Source organism: Anomaloglossus baeobatrachus, chromosome 4, assembly GCF_048569485.1.
Source record: "Anomaloglossus baeobatrachus isolate aAnoBae1 chromosome 4, aAnoBae1.hap1, whole genome shotgun sequence".
Taxonomy (NCBI): Eukaryota; Metazoa; Chordata; class Amphibia; order Anura; family Aromobatidae; genus Anomaloglossus; species Anomaloglossus baeobatrachus.
In genome coordinates this window covers 174,542,848-174,557,425 of record NC_134356.1, presented here as the reverse complement: position 1 = coordinate 174,557,425, position 14,578 = coordinate 174,542,848, and the positions used below count along the sequence as shown (strand labels likewise).

At 45.0% G+C, this 14,578-nt stretch overlaps 1 long non-coding RNA gene across 3 annotated transcripts in view; it reads left to right on the top strand.

The window, feature by feature from the left end:
- The window catches only part of LOC142303319 (uncharacterized), a 164,412-nt gene that overhangs the window by 29,063 nt on the left and 120,771 nt on the right, over positions 1-14,578 (top strand). For 2 of the 3 annotated variants that reach the window (XR_012753009.1, XR_012753007.1), the window contains one exon: positions 5,084-6,234. This is a non-coding gene — a long non-coding RNA (uncharacterized LOC142303319). Of the gene's footprint in view, positions 1-5,083; positions 6,235-14,578 lie in introns of those variants that run through there. The other variant, XR_012753008.1, reaches the window with a different exon arrangement.

Here is a 14,578-nt window from a genome sequence, read left to right as displayed (position 1 = left end):
CATTAACCCCTTAACGACCTTGGACGTACTGAGTACGTCATGGTGACATGGTGCTAAACGACCCATGACGTACTCAGTACGTCCTGGCGAAATCGCGGTCCCGGAGCCCCGGGGAGTGAAATTTATTTACTTAAACGGTGGATTCGGGAAGGAGGGGACCTCTGCCTGACGTCAGGAGGGGTGGTGCCTCCTCCCCGAACCTACAGAGGCTGTGATTGGCTGACGAACGCCGCTCAGCCAATTACAGCCACTGTAATGTTCCAGCCATTGAAAATGGCTGGAACATTGAAATCCAGCCCTGATCAGTGCTGCTGTAGCACTGGCCATTGGCTGGAGCTGGGTGATCGATGCTTCACCCGCCCCCAGCTCTGATTGGAGAGACCGGTCTTGTGACCGCTCTCTCCAATCAATGTGGATCTGCGGCCTGTGATCGTCCCTAGAAGCCGAGGAGAGCGGTAAGTTGTTGTCCCCGCCGCCCGCCCCTATCCCCGATCGCCCCGCCGCTCGCCCCTGTCCCCGATCGCCCCGCCGCTGCTCCCGCTTCACCGCTGTCCCCGCCGCTGCTCCCGCTTCACCGCCGCTGTCTCCGATCGCCCCGCCGCTGCTCCCGCTTCACCGCCGCTGTCTCCGATCGCCCCGCCGCTGCTGCCGTTTCACCGCTGTCCCCGCCGCCATGCTCCCGATGCACCGCTGTCCCCGCCGCCATGCTCCCGCTGCACCGCTGTCCCCGCCGCCGCTCCCGATCCACCGCCGTCCCCGCCGCCATGCTCCCGCTGCACCGCTGTCCCCGCCGCTGCTCCCGATCCACCGCCGTCCCCGCCGCCATGCTCCAGCTGCACCGCTGTCTCCGCCGCCATGCTCCCGCTGCACCGCTGTCCCCGCCGCCGCTCCCGATCCACCGCCGTCCCCGCCGCCATGCTCCCGCTGCACCGCTGTCTCCGCCGCCATGCTCCCGCTCCACCGCTGTCCCCGCCGCCGCTCCCGATCCACCGCCGTCCCCGCCGCCATGCTCCCGCTGCACCGCTGTCTCTGCCGCCATGCTCCCGCTGCACCGCTGTCCCCGCCGCCGCTCCCGATCCACCGCCGTCCCCGCCGCCATGCTCCCGCTGCACCGCTGTCTCCGCCGCCATGCTCCCGCTGCACCGCTGTCCCCGCCGCCGCTCCCGATCCACCGCCGTCCCCGCCGCCATGCTCCCGCTGCACCGCTGTCTCCGCCGCCATGCTCCCGCTGCACCGCTGTCCCCGCCGCCGCTCCCGATCCACCGCCGTCCCCGCCGCCATGCTCCCGCTGCACCGCTGTCTCCGCCGCCATGCTCCCGCTGCACCGCTGTCCCCGCCGCCACTCCCGATCCACCGCCGTCCCCGCCGCCATGCTCCCGCTGCACAGCTGTCTCCGCCGCCATGCTCCCGCTCCACCGCTGTCCCCGCCGCCGCTCCCGATCCACCGCCGTCCCCGCCGCCATGCTCCCGCTCCACCGCTGTCCCCGCCACCGCTCCCGCTCCACCGCTGTCCCCGCCGCCATGCTCCCGCTCCACCGCTGTCCCCGCCGCCGCTCCCGATCCACCGCCGTCCCCGCCGCCATGCTCGCCACTGTCCCCGCCGTCGCACCCACCTTTTTCAGCCGCTGCTGCCCCCGATCGGCGGCGGCCGCTGCCGCCGCCTCCGTCATCGGCTGCCCCTTCTCCATCGCCACACCACCTATCCCTCCATGTGCTGCAAGCCACCCTCCCCCCACGTGGGGGGAGGGTGGCTGGCTTGCAGCACATGTGGGGGGAGGGTGGCTGGCTTGCAGCACATGTGGGGGGAGGGTGGCTGGCTTGCAGCACATGTGGGGGGAGGGTGGCTGGCTTGCAGCACATGTGCTGCAAGCCACCCTCCCCCTACATGTGCTGCAAGCCAGCCACCCTCCCCCTACATGTGCTGCAAGCCCCCCTCCCTCCCCCTACATGTGCTGCAAGCCCCCCTCCCTCCCCCTACATGTGCTGCAAGCCCCCCTCCCTTCCCCTACATGTGCCATCTCTCTATCGCATCAGACTCTGCCCCCCTCCCCGATCTGCTGCCTGCTCTCTCCCATTTTCCATCTACTGCCCCCTCTCACCCTCCTCGATCTGTTGCCTCCTTCATCTGCTGCCTCTTCTGTCTGCTGTGATCCTGCTGCCTAGATCCATCCTGTAAGGTAGGTATCCCCATCTCACCCCCCCCATCCTCTGCCGCTCCTCCATCCGCTGCGCCATTTCCCATCATCCATCCGCTGCGCCCTTTCCCATCCTCTGCCGCTCCTCCATCCGCTGCGCCCTTTCCCATCTTCCATCCGCTGCGCCCTTTCTCATCTGCCGCCCCGCCCTCTAGCATCGCATTATCCAGCGCAGTTGCTCGCTTCCAGACTGCAGTGGATGATGCGATGCGAGACTCGTGCATTGCTCTCACGTTTGGCACTGGTCTTAGTGGCAGGCGCTCTTTTTTTTTTTTTTTTTTTTTTTACTGATGTCTGTATTTTTTATTTCGCCAAACTAATTTTTTTTGTATGGGGGGGGGGTCTAGTTTCCAAAATGGGATCACATGTGGGGGAGCTCCATTGTTTAGGCACCTCAGGGGGGTCTCCAAATGAAACATGGCGTCTGCTAATAATTCCAATCAATTTTACTGTGAAATGGCGCTCCTTCTCTTCTGAGCCCCGCCGTACGCCCAAACAATTGATTTCCACCACATATGAGGTATCGTCGTACTCAGGAGAAATTGCACAATACATTTTATGGTGCATTTTTTTCTGATACCCTTGTGGAAAAAAAAGCTACCTGGTTGAAAAAACAATTTTGTGGTAAAAAAAAAGAATAAAATATTTTCACGGCTGAACATTACAAACGTTTGTGAAGCCTCCAGGGGTTCAAAGTGCTCACTAAACAGCTAGATAAATTCCATGAGGGGTCTAGTTTCCAAAATGGGGTCAATTGTGGGGGAGCTCCATTGTTTAGGCACTTCAGGGGGGTCTCCAAATGAAACATGGCGTCCGCTAATAATTCCAACCAATTTTGCTGTGAAATGGCGCTCCTTGCCTTCCGAGTCCTGCCGTGCGCCCAAACATTTGATTTCCACCACATATGGGGTATCTGCGTACTCAGGAGAAAATGCACCATAAATTTTATGGTGCATTTTTTCCTGATACCCTTGTGATAAAAAAAGCTACCTGGTTGAAGCAACAGTTTTGTGGTAAAAAAATTTTTTTTTCTTTTCATAGCTCAACGTTATAAACTTCTGTGAAGCCCCCAGGGGTTCAAAGTGCACATCAAACATCTAGAAAAAATATTTGAGGGCTCTAGTTTCCAAAATGGGGTCATTTGTGGGGGAGCTCCATTGTTTAGGCACCTCAGGGGGTCTTCAAACCCGACATGGCGTCCGCTAATGAGTGCAGCTAATTTTGCACTCAAAAATTCAAATGGCGCTCCTTGCCTTCCGAGTCCTGCTGTGTGCCCAAACATTTGATTACCACCACATATGGGGTATCTGCGTACTCAGGAGAAAATGCACGATACATTTTATGATGCATTTTTCCTGATACCCTTGTGCAAATACTAATTTTTATGGCTAAAGTAACATTTTTGTGTTAAAAAAGTAAAATTTTCATTTTTTCGTCTACATTGCTTTGGTTGCTGTGAAGCTCCTAAAGGGTTAATAAACTTCTTGGATGTGGTTTTGAGCAGAGTGAGGGGTGCAGATTTTAGAATTGGGTCACTTTTGGGTATTTTCTGTCGCCTAGGTTTCTCAAATCACTCCAAATGTGATGTGGTACCTAAACAATTTTTTTTGTAAATTTTGTTGGAAAAATGAGAAATTGGTGATGAACTTTGAACCCTTCTAACTTCCTAACGTAAATTTTTTTTTTTTCAAAAATTGCGCTGGTGTAAAGTAGACATGTGGGAAATGTTATTTAATAACTTTTTTGTGTGACATATCTCTCAGATTTATGGGCATAAAATTTCAAATTTTGAAAATTGCAAAATTTTCAAAATTTTCGCTAAATTTCCGAAATTTTCACAAATAAACGCAAAACATATCGGCCTAAATTTACCACTGACATGAAGTACAATATGTCACGAATAAACAATCTCAGAATCGCCAGGATCCGTTGAAGTGTTCCAGAGTTATAACCTGTCAAAGTGACACTGGTCAAAATTGCAAAAAATGGCCGGGTCTTTAAGGTGAAAACAGGCTGGGGGCTGAAGGGGTTAAAAGGGCTGTTTTTTTTTGTGAACAGACAATGAGATGGAAGGGATTGCTGCTCACATATCTCCTCTCTAGGGTGTGATTCAGGAGGTAAAAAATGAAGGCCTCTGGATCCATTAGTTCTGTGTATAGAGGTGGTAGACCTCCATAGCGGTGTTCTTGGGTAAAGACTGGAACCCTGTACTTGAGCGGGCGAACTCCGCAGCTATATGGACTGCATTTGGTGGTTTTATTTTCTTTATGACAAAAAGGCTGTTTTTGTTTTGTTGGGCTGCTTTATCAAGTTGAATAAACCAGATGAACTGTAAATAGACAGGATTCCTGTACAAAATAGAAAGTATTTCTGCACCTCGGACTACAGCTGAATGAGCAAAATCCTTACACACTACTGGTCTATGAGATCTATATTAATAGATCTAAAGGGAGGGGATATCTAGTTGTCGTGCACCCAGACTCTTCTACAAGGTATAAAAAGCGTATAAAAAGGTAAACACTTTCTTTGCGGTTATGCTATGATAAAGAGCACTCCTGTGTTTCCTGTTAACTGACGTTTAACATTGTTCTTATATCAGTTTGTAAAAAGTAAGCAAAATACAGATTATATAACAATTAAACCATTATATGCAAGTTTCTGTTCCATGTGTAATAATAATAATAATAATAAATAATAATAATAATAATTATAATAATAATAATAATAATAATAATAATACTTATGAACAGTCATTACCACTTTTGTGCCAAGAATGTTATCAATGGTGCAACCAACTTTGCCCTAAAAAAGAAGGTAAATTAGTGTCAATTCATGTTGAAATATGTCATGATGTTCTCCTCACTTTATATTTTCTATTTTATTTTCAGACTCATTAACTTTAGGATTCAACATGGGCAACTATAAGAATGAAAGGCCAATGGAGATATCTGTACAAGCATCATTTGGACACATACACTTTTTTTTCCCCATGTTGGTTTACCATCCCTTCAGCTGCAAATTTAGTGATATGTTCAGTTTAGAGGTAAGGGAAAAGCATATTGGATATTAACTTGTCCACTAATATACTAGAGTGAAAAGTACCAAATAGCTCTCGTGAGGAGATTGAATAATAAGTACATGTGAAAAGCTATGCGTTACATCCCCACCGGTGGCCGCTCCATCGACTTCTGCTTCGATCACCAAGTGACGCAGTGTTCCTGTCGTGGATAGTGCTGGTGGTGTGAGAGGAGTTGATACCAGCGGCGCCGGTGGGCGCAGGCTCCGCTCATCCACTGGGTTTCCTTGGGATCTGCAGTACCACTGGCTGACTGTAGGTGTCATGTGTCTTCCAGCTGAAGTTACCATCATTCAGCTACAACCAATTGGAAGACACCACACCCTTCTTATTCCTCCTCCTGTCTGCTGACCACTGCCAGAGAGAGTTCTGTATTCTTGGTTCCTGTTCTGTTTGTATAGTAATTCCCATGCACTGACCTGTGCTTGTTTTCTGACTACCCTTCTGCCTGTCGTTTTTGTACCTTGCTACCAGTCCCGGATTTTACCTCTGCTTTTCTCATTACGCCCTTGCCTGACAATTCTGTTCCTGTATTGCATTTCCTGGTTTTAGACCCTGCCTAACCACCACAGACTGCAGCCTACCACTGGTGGGGATCTCTGGGGCTCTGTGTAATTCCAAATCCCTGTAGAGGGGTTAAAGGGTTGCAGAGTTCTTTGGGTCCTGCTTTGTGAGCGGCTTTCCTCTAGTCTCTCTTTACATCCAGTCTGAGTCTGTGGCTCCAGGCAGGCGTTACACTATGGTTAACCTAAAAGAATAGATTCTCCGATGCAGAATGTTTATTGTTCTCCTCTATTTATGGCAAATTAACCACAAAGTTGAACCTAGATGTCACCTATACGTAACCTCCTTTGTAAATATAGACATATTTCTAGATTGAAAATGCTGATAAAAGTGATCAGAGAATCTTCAAAGCTTTCATCAGTATGGCCATATTCCTGGTTGTCTCACTAAACAATGATTTCTGCTATAACTTGTGATTTACAAGTATTAAACCATTTTTTACACTTTGGGTTGATGTCTAATCATTTAACTAAAAACTGACTAGTTCTTTCTCATAGTATTTTGGTGTAAGTGGCCAAGCCACTCATTTTGACTATTAACAATTGAATGACTGCCATAATGAAGTATACACAAATAGTAAATGATCATAAATCATACCAGAAGGACATTCACTTCCTCCAGGAAAGCTTGGAACAGGACTGCATTGTTACTGGCCTAGAAAGTTAAGAATTACATTTTAATGTAGTGAAAAAACAAATGCATTAAATACAAACATTAGCTATGGGTTGCTCCTATAGGCAAAATGTCATATAAAAATGCTGCTTTTATAATGTGCCCAAACACCTTTACTAGCCGTTGATAGATATATCTACCAATGTGCTTGTGTTCTAAATGGGGAGAATGGAATAAGCTACAGCTTATACGGTATGCTCCAAGAACAAAAGGATTGTCCAAACCAGTATTTTTTTAAAACATTAGACCTAATTCATCAAATCAATTTCACTAGAATTCTGGTGTAAACTGTCAATAGTCACAAATTTTTCGCGCAACTCATATCTGTGGAAAAATTTGGCAACTTTTGGTATTTTCACATCAGTTTCTCCCAGCACCACCAAAATTGGCGGATAGAGACAGGGGCTCAGTGGGAGCGTAATGAATAAGCTTGTTTAATTGAAGACTAGGTTTGCCAGAAATATCACTGCAGTTAGGGACCGGATTAAAAATATTGGAGTGGTGCACAGCGTCGTTCCTACAATCCGGAGACACAGCTTTATAGATGCTGTGTTTTCCTTCCTGTGAAAAAGTGAGTGTTCTTCATGGGAGAACGCAGCATCAGGATTCTGGGCATTGCGGAGTTTCACTGTGTTCTCCTCACTGCGAACACTCGCGTTTCCTCAAGCATAAATTGACATGCTGTGGCTCGGGAAACCATGCCACATGTCAGTTTACGCTGCAGAGAAAAGCACAGTGGGCAAGGGATTTCTATAAATCCATCCACTGTGCTTGATACAAAATAGTGTTCTTGGACTGAGCAAAAATACACTGCGTCCAAAAGAGACCATAGACTTTTGAGGAATAGTGATCCAAAAAACAATTTAATCACTAAATATAAATATATAGGAGGACACTAAAAATAATAAAACAGCCATTTGACATTAGGTCTCGACTGATAAGCGATTCTTATTTATTATTTTTCAAAATAACAGAAGACGTACATTTGCTACCTTTCTAGATATAGTTTATTTTACCTGTGCAATCTTGTATTTACATAGGAGAGTAGCTAGAGTCTGGAGAAGGACTGGAGCGTCATCCTGACAAAAACAAATGTGGTTATAAGAGTTAATATAGATATTAAATGAACATTTATCATATTTTATTCCAACTAACACATTACCATTTTATCTACAGTACATCTAGATAAGCAATCTATTCTGTCTTGTAGGTATGAAAAGGTAGGTGTGAGGCTATGTGCGCACGCTGCAGATTTACCGTGGATTTGCTGCAGAAAATGTTCATAACCTTTCTGAAGTCATTCCCCAGCAAAAACTATGCGTTTTAAAAAATGCTGTGCGCACACTGCGTTTTTTTGTCACTGCGGATTTACCCGCGGAATTTCCGTTGTGGAATTAATGAGCATGTTACTTCTTTTCCGCAGGTACCTGCGGTTTTTGCCATAGATAATGGTAAAAATCCAAACGGGATCAACCTGCGGAAAATCCACGGTAAATTCTTAACAAAAACGCACAAATCCATTGTAAAAATGCATGCGGATTTCGTTGCAGTTTTGGTGCGTTTTTTTACCGCGGGTGCGGAATTCTTTCAGAGGGTCCGTTTTTTCCTTAAGAAAAAGTCACTTTCTAGTGCGCACATGTCAAAGAGAATTTGTCAGAAGGTTTTTTGCTACCTTATCTGAGAGCAGCATGTTGTAGGCAAAGAGACACAGAATCCAATGATGTATAACTTAGGTTACTGGGTGCAGTAGTTCTGACACAATCAGAGTCTTTAGATTTAGCAATGCAACAGAGCTGAGAAAGCTGCCCCCGCCCACACCAAATATGTGTGTATTTATTTTCTTTGTTCAGATATTCCAGGGATCATGCTTTGTAGGCTGATAGTAATGGTAATAGGATAAGTGTGAAACAGATTACTCAACGTAGCTAGTGCCTAAAACTAGTTGAACATTCATATAAAGCTGTTTGCTAGCATTTGGGTAGATTGAAAGCTTTACTTCTTGGGCAAGTTGAAGTAAGGTTATGTTCACAAAGTTTTTTTGAAGGGGACAAATGTGATGGCAGGAGTGCATGTGGCTTTTGACAAGGTTTTCAGAGTGGTCTTATGTAGTTTGCTTAGATTTTTAAAACCTTTATTTTCTTGGAATAGAGTCCATGAGGAATCCATATCAAAGAAATTAAAGAAATGACATGTCACTTTGACCCGCAACACACATCCGTTTTTTTTGTACGTGTGCGGTACGTATTTGCACGTACCGGAGACACGTACACACGGAGACCCATGTTATTCAATGGTAGATGGCACACACACGTAAAAATCACACGGAACGTGTGTCCGTGTCGTAAGTACGTGTGTGCACTTTTCTACACGGACGACATGTCCGTTTTTGGCCAGCAGCACGCAGGCACGGACCCGCTTTAGTCTATGGGTCTGTGCCTGCACAGACCACACACGGAGTATGTCCGTGTTCAGCACGTATCGTCCGTGTCCGTTTTTAGTCACGAAATCTGAAACACTTGTTATCAATCTATCAGGTCAATTGATGGCAAACAAAAACACTAGGATCTCATGATGAATGATTAACAACGTTAATTGGGTAAGAATGCGGGCCTTTATAAACGGACAGCACACGGACAGCACACGTACGTATTTTACGTCAGTACGGACATTCCACACGCACACACGGCTCGCATACGCCATCACATGGATGCCATACGTACTGGAGAAACGCCCCTAAAAAACGGAACACGGACCCGAAAAACAAACCGTGAGACACGTACGTTTTTTTTGCGGAAGTGTGTTTTAGGCCTTTAGCGAAGGCAAGTTTTCAAGACCTTGTAAAGAAACATGCATATAAATTTCACTATATAAATAACTACCGTAGGTAAATGCTCTATTGACACTAATAGGAATAGTATTGAAACTATATTGGAAACAGGTTTTTTATGGATAATGTCACGTGGATGAAATACTATTTTTACAGTATTTTGATACTGCTTAAAGTTTTTTCCTCAAAATTGCATTGTTATTTACAAACCACAGTAAATTCATATTTGTTATACGTAGGAATGAGCAGACTTTTGAAAGTTCAGCTTTTCTGTGTTCGGCCAGACTAAAGGGTACTTTACACGCTGCGATATCGGTACCGATATCGCTAGAGAGCGTACCCGTCCCCATCGGTTGTGCGTCACGGGCAAATCGCTGACTGTGGCGCACAACATCGTTAACACCCGTCACACGGGCTTTCCTTCCCTGCGATGTCGCTCTGACCGGCGAACCGCCTCCTTTCTAAGGGGGGGCAGTTTGTGCGGCGTCACAGCGACGTCACACGGCAGCCGTCCAATCTCAGAGGAGGGGCGGAGATGAGCGTCCGGAACATGCCGCCCACCTCCTTCCTTCCTCATTGCCGGTGGATGCAGGTAAGTAGATGTTCGTTGTTCCTGCAGTGTCACACATAGCGATGTATGCTGCCACAGGAATGATGAACAACATCGTACCTGCTATGCTATGATATTTGGAAAAGGAGCGACGTGTCAACGAGTAATGATTTGTCACGTTTTTGCGCTCATTGATAGTCGGTCCTTGGTGTCACATGCTGCGATGTCGCTAACGGCGCCGGATGTGCGTCACTAACGATGTGACTCCGACGATATATCGTTAGCGATGTTACAGCGTGTAAAGCAGCCTTAAGTCACAGCCGGTCAGCAGCAGACCTGTAACTTCTCACGCTCATGAGAAATTCAGGATTTGCCACTGACCGGGAGTGACCTAAGGAGTCTTCACAGAAGAAGGCTTCATAGGAATCGATTAACGTAGTGGGACATTACACCATTGGAACTTCGAGGATTTCTTTTTAATTAATAAATTGGTGAACGAGGGAGTGTGGGCGGAGTCTTTACTCAAACTTTTTTTTCCTGAGTGTGATTTTTAACTGTACGCTTGCTGGTTAGTAATGGGACTCTCTGATAGACGCCTATACATTATTAACCCCTGGGGTTGATACCAGCTGTCAATTTACAGCTGACAACCACTCAAAAGTATTACCCCAGTTGCCACTGCACCAGGGCAATTGGGAAAATTGTGGCAAAGCACCAGAATTAACACATCTATTGGATGTGCCCCCTTATGGGGCAGCTGTGGGCTGCTATTTTTAGTCTGCAAAGGGCCAATTAACTATGGTTTATTAGTATATGAATAGCAAGCAAACTTGGACACTGACTTGTTTGGGTTTTTTTTTTTGGTTTTTTTTTAAAGTCCATGTTCGAGTCTCAGACACACTGTATCGTGTACAAACACTGAACATTACCGTTAGGGTTCGCTCATCCCTAGCTATACCGACTAACCACAGTCTTTGTGTCTTATTTCATCTTTATCTGCCTCTCTTTGAATCCATAAATAAGGGTTCGCAGTGAAACAACATGCATTTCTATACAGACTTTGGAAGCCAAAACACCTGTAGGGTGTTTGACCGTGGTGATCCTCTGCTATATGCTGCAATTGTCTATTTAAGGTGAATATATGTATGTGCCTTTATGGATTCCTTATGGGTTCCTTGTGGAATTTGAAATGGGTGAACTAGACTTGGTATTTATCAGCACGGGACTTGGTATATATTTTTATCCCTGATAAACATGATTTTAGCGACCCCTAGTGGTATGATAATTTAATGCAGCATGAGCATAAATAAAGATTCATGTTAAAATGTGATCCCGGTCATTAGTAATCTGTACAATTAATACATATATGTTGTTCCACCAATGAACTTGTAATATTATATATATATATATATATTTTATACTTAATAAAAATCTTCTTAATGTGTAAATATTGGGCATTTGATTGTTTTCCGCTGCTTTTGCAATCTTTGAATCCAGTTGCACATTGCTAAATAGGCAATCCTATTCTTATACTGCCTTACTTTTCCTAGCAGCAATTGCTTCTTCATAGTGCTGCAGATCCCCACCCCTCTTCCCTGTGTGCTCCTGACTAGTCATTTCCCTCTAAATTATCATGAAGGTAAACTAATTGTAGAATTCACCTTATGCTTCTGTACCTTTCCTAACTGATTTTATCGTCTGCCATCTACATCAGTATAGCTGCCTATGTGATATTACAGAATTATTAGCTTATTTATACAGCTTAACTTATTACTGGACAATGGAACTTGTAATTACTAAGCAATACAGAGCTGTTTTTGTTGCTTGCTGCTGAGAGATTAGTGATGTGAAACTGCAAGGGCTACTATGTCTATGCACATGGCAGAGGATTATATTAGGTCATATTCATCAATAGAGCAGTATTTGGAGTTTCACATCACTGATCTCTCAGCAGCAGGCAAGAAACAGCTAAACTCGTCTAAGGGTATGTGCGCACGTTGCTTTTTACCTGCTTTTTACCTGCTTTTTTGCTGCTTTTTCTTCTGCGCTGTTTAATGCCAAAATGGATGTGTTCTTCTATTCAAGCAAAGTCTATGGGAATTTGGGTTTCTTGTTCACACTATGTTGTTCAAATGCTGCCTTTTTGTGGCAGAACTTTGGTCAAAAACTCAGCTTTGCAGTGCAAAACCCAAATGGCAAAAACAATTGACATGTTGCTTCTTTGAAAAGCTGAGTTTTTGACCAAAGTTCTGCCACAAAAAGGCAGCATTTTGAACAACATAGTGTGAACTAGAAACCCAAATTCCCATAGACTTTGCTTGAATAGAAGAACACATCCATTTTGGCATTAAACAGCGCAGAAGAAAAAGCAGCAAAAAAGCAGGTAAAAAGCAGGTAAAAAGCAACGTGCGCACATACCCTTAGACTCTCTATGCATAGCCCTATCCTGCAGTGTATCACTCCTCCCAGCCCCTCTATGTATATATACGTATATTGGGTATATTAGCCCTCTGTTTATATACATATAATATCCTTGCCCCGTATGTATATATCCCTTCAAATTGGTGTTGCCCACATACAATACATGATATAGTGGCGGATTTGTGCGCAGGCGCCCTGGGAGCGGTGGGCGTTCACGCGCTACCGCGCTGTCTTCCTTGTGTGACGTCTGCTCGCGTGACGGCCGCGTGATGCGCACACGTGGCGGTCATGTGACCAGAAGCGTCGGGCGGGAGGTACGCGCGGCTGGCGGTGAGCGTCCTCCGTTGTCCGGGTTACTGCCCACGTCACTTAAATAGTAATCGGAGGCAATTGGCTGACGGTCCCTTTTTAAACCACGCGCCCCCTCACTTTGTACACGCCCCCTGACGAAGGCATCTCGCCGAAACGGCCGTCGGGAAGGACGCGGACAACACCCACTGACTACCAATAATCAGGTATAGTGCTGTACCATATGTGTGCCACGATTGGGGTATGGTTTCCCTTGTATGTAGGTATTTGAGCTATAATAAGCGGACCTACATGATTGAGATACATATAAATGTCTCTCTCTTTCTAGCACACATAGTGGTGCAGACCGCTTATATTGGTTTGCTATGGTTGTGTATTATCTATGTTAGTTAGGATCACAGTCTGCTAATAAGGCCAATTGTGGCTGTCACTAAGTAGGATTCTTTTGGACTGTGTATATAGTATTGATTACATCATTCCTTCAGGCACTGTGGGATTCCCTTGTGAAACACTAACATACTGTTATCAAGTGAATATCCCTGATGGCTGGGAGATGTGGAGAAGTTTTTCCTCTTTTTTGTGACCATTAAATCTGTGGTACATGTCCTTCCATTTTTTATAGATCCTTTCAGCTCAGGTTCTGATACCCAGTATGTCAGTTTGAGATTGATAACAGCACATGTTATGTATATAGTGCGAATTCATTAATTAACACATATCTGGGATATTCTGGATTCTATAATACATCCTGAGGGACATAATAGTAATCTTTCCCTCCCTTGCTACAACTTAGCTCAATTTTATGAATTTTATACTTCTAAATCTGTATACACAATCAAGGGTCTCCCATATGTGCTTGAGATTGGAGTTATGTGATCTGTACATAGATGCATTTACAATTTGTGATATACTGTGCACATATAGTCAGTGTTTGTTGTCTGTGGCTCCACTTGTATTGTGCCGCCCTGCACCTACCCTCAATAAAGATCTCACTTTTTGCACTTTGGATGTTGGTCGTATTGTTCTCTCTTTTCTTAGTAAATTATTGCGACTTATCCTCAGTCCCCATCCAGGATCCTTTCTATACATATTATGATGTTTATTATCTATAATTTGATCTGGTAAATCATGGTACGGCTGTGGTTTTCTTTGAACACCCAGAACATGTACAGCGCCCTACACAAACACTTGGTAACTACACACAACAACATCTATATATAAAAAAAATCATACATGAACTACACAATACGTAAATTCTAGAATACCCGATGCGTAGAATCGGGCCACCTTCTAGTATATATATATATTATATATATATATATATATATATATATATATATATATATATACACACACACACACATCTAACGTTTACAGTAAATCCCACCTCTCATCTCCTTTATAAAGTGCCATCCTATTGTATACCGCAAAATTAAGATAACACCTTATTCTGCAGTTTCTCTCAATCCCTCTAGATAAAGCCCTATCTTGCAGTTTATCACATCTTTCAGCTCCTGATACACAGCCCTATCTTGCAGTATATCTCTTCCTTTACCCTTCTGTATATTGTCCACTCTGCAGAGTATCTATTGCTCCAGCCTGTCTATATACAGCCAAATCCTGTAGTATATCTCCCCTTTCACATGCTTCACTACATTGATCCTCTCAGCTTATGTACTGTATATACAGCCACATCCTGCAGTGTATCTCTCCTTTCAGTGCCCTATATAGACACAGTTCACCCCCTGTATATACCACCCTTTTCTGCAGTACATCTCTCCTTTCAGCACCCTATAACCCTATATACACAGCTCTACTTTGCAGTGTGTTTCTTCTTTCACCCCCATATATACAGAACCATCTTGCCGTATATCTTTTAGCAGACTCATTCTTATAGTAGATTTCTTTTTTAGCCCCTTCTATATGCAGCCCCTTCCTATAGTATGTCCTCCTTTTAGCCCCCT